The sequence below is a fragment of the Salvelinus sp. IW2-2015 genome, linkage group LG28 (genome assembly GCF_002910315.2).
Source record: "Salvelinus sp. IW2-2015 linkage group LG28, ASM291031v2, whole genome shotgun sequence".
Taxonomy (NCBI): Eukaryota; Metazoa; Chordata; class Actinopteri; order Salmoniformes; family Salmonidae; genus Salvelinus; species Salvelinus sp. IW2-2015.
Genome location: NC_036868.1, coordinates 18952568 through 18954667, shown reverse-complemented (window position 1 = coordinate 18954667; position 2100 = coordinate 18952568). Strand labels below are relative to the sequence as shown.

At 38.1% G+C, this 2100-nt stretch overlaps 1 long non-coding RNA gene across 1 annotated transcript; it reads left to right on the top strand.

The window, feature by feature from the left end:
* Positions 1 to 506: 506 nt before the first annotated feature.
* On the top strand, positions 507 to 1820 carry LOC111954012 (uncharacterized). The gene is made up of 2 exons (XR_002875942.1): positions 507 to 731; positions 1414 to 1820. It is a non-coding gene; the product is annotated as an uncharacterized lncRNA (long non-coding RNA).
* The last annotated feature ends 280 nt before the right edge of the window (positions 1821 to 2100 follow it).

Below are 2100 nucleotides of genomic sequence, written 5' to 3'. Positions count from 1 at the left end.
AATTGACATAATTTGAGTCAATCAGAAGCTTCTAAAGTCATGACATAATTTTGGGGAATTTTCCAAGCTGTTTAAAAGGCACAGTCAACTTAGTGTACGTAAACTTATGACCCACTCGAATTATGATACAGTGAATTATAAGTGAAATAATCTGTCTGTAAACAATTGTTGGAAAAATGACTTGTGTCATGCACAAAGTAGATGTCCTAACTGACTTCCCAAAACCATAGTTTGTTAACAGGAAATTTGTGGAGTGGTTGAAAAATGTGTTTTAATGACTCCAACCTAAGTGTATGTAAATTTGCTACTTCAACTGTACTGCCCCGGCTATTTACAGACATGCAAAACGTGCCACCGTAGCCCATGTTATTATTTGTCTTTGCAGTTCTTTTGGTTTGCTCTGTCTCCTTTCCGTGTCTCCCTAATAGAGGGTTGCCAGTTGACGTACAACGCCTCCTGGCGGCCATGTTGGAAGACCACCACATAAATTATTTTAACAACAGCTGAATGTCCACCCCAAGCTGCATGATAACAGTGCCTAAAGCTAGTTGATTCATCACCACGGTCAATTTCTGTGCACTATTTGGCTGCTCTAACAAGGCAGGAAAGACAACGGGATTTTTTGTTGTTGTTACAGATTACCCACAATCATGAATCACCAAGGGGATAAGACTCAAGAACTTTCAGAAAAGCGAATGAACCTTTTTGCCCGTCAAGACCTGAACCCACTGGTAAGTCTGATCGATTTTGAGTTTAGTTTAGCTGTTATGCTAACCAAGTGTTAACAACAAGACTAAGTTAGCCAACATTAGCTAGCTAGATACAGTAGCTGTAGTCTAGCTATTAGCATGTGTTTGTTACACAGTTTCTAGTTTTGGGGAAGCTATTTTTTCACCATAACAATTGACCTTTATAACAAAGGATTGTATGCATCCATCATCGTACTTGCAGACTAATATAAACCCTTTTCCTAACCTTAACCTAATTCTCCTAACCTGCTATTTTAATTATCCTACCTGCTACAAAAAGTCAAATTGGACATTCATTTGACAAAAGCTGGTTCCCTGCTAGCCATGACAACAAAAAAGGGGAGACACAAATTGTACATAATGACGTCCATATAGCCTGGAGGAGGACATTATTGTAAAAATGGCACTGACCCAATGATAATTTGTTGAGAACTTTATTCATAAGAGGGAAAATGTATGTACACTACAGCATAGGACAAAGGCCTCATTGGGATAGGAAAACCTGTTGTGTTGACAATTGGTTGTTCCAGCCAAACAATAGATGTAGTCTTTATGACACTAAAAACCTGAATGAATAAACACAATCAAACAATCAAGAGCCCTGATGGTATAGCTGACCTGAAAATGTGATATTCTAACATCAGGTGTGCTTTATTTGTTTAAGTACTGTAGGTTCACCAGCGGACCTCTATCAAGACATCCATGTCAACTGGATTCCCACTGTGATGCCCACTGTGAATGCTGCAGCAGCATCAGTTTCTACTTCTACTACTTTTTCCAGATGTGAAAGGAGACATCCCTCAATTATACAAAATGGTTGTCATGTGCTGTGCTTGGTCAATCTGAATGATTCTGTTGTGATATTTGAGTAGAGAGCACCTTCACCTTGTCATCATGACAAAAGTACCCCCTTAAACTGTATGAATACATAAAATGTAATTTGGAACATGTAAAATACTATTGTTTATGATATTAAACATAGTGTAATTAATAGGTAATAATATGTAAATAATTTGTGTCATCGCTGCTTTGCGTTGCCCCATTGAATAAATTGCATTTCTTATAGCGTAACTATTCTTTCTTCCCCAATATATACACATTTAGCATATACAATGTAATTGTTGTGATAGTCTTWGGTAAACYATCTTCATTATCACAGTGGCACTTCCAAGTGCCACTCAAACCTTCTGGGAGAAAAGTATCTGGCATTGAACTTGGTAGTAGTAGTAGTTGTGTGTATGTAGCTAAGGATCCCATCATCTCCTGCTTCTAGACATTAATACTCTKTAGGCTCCTGGCCTATTCAAAGCTTCCTCCGGCATCTCACCATACATTTGCCTGTTGTTATTGA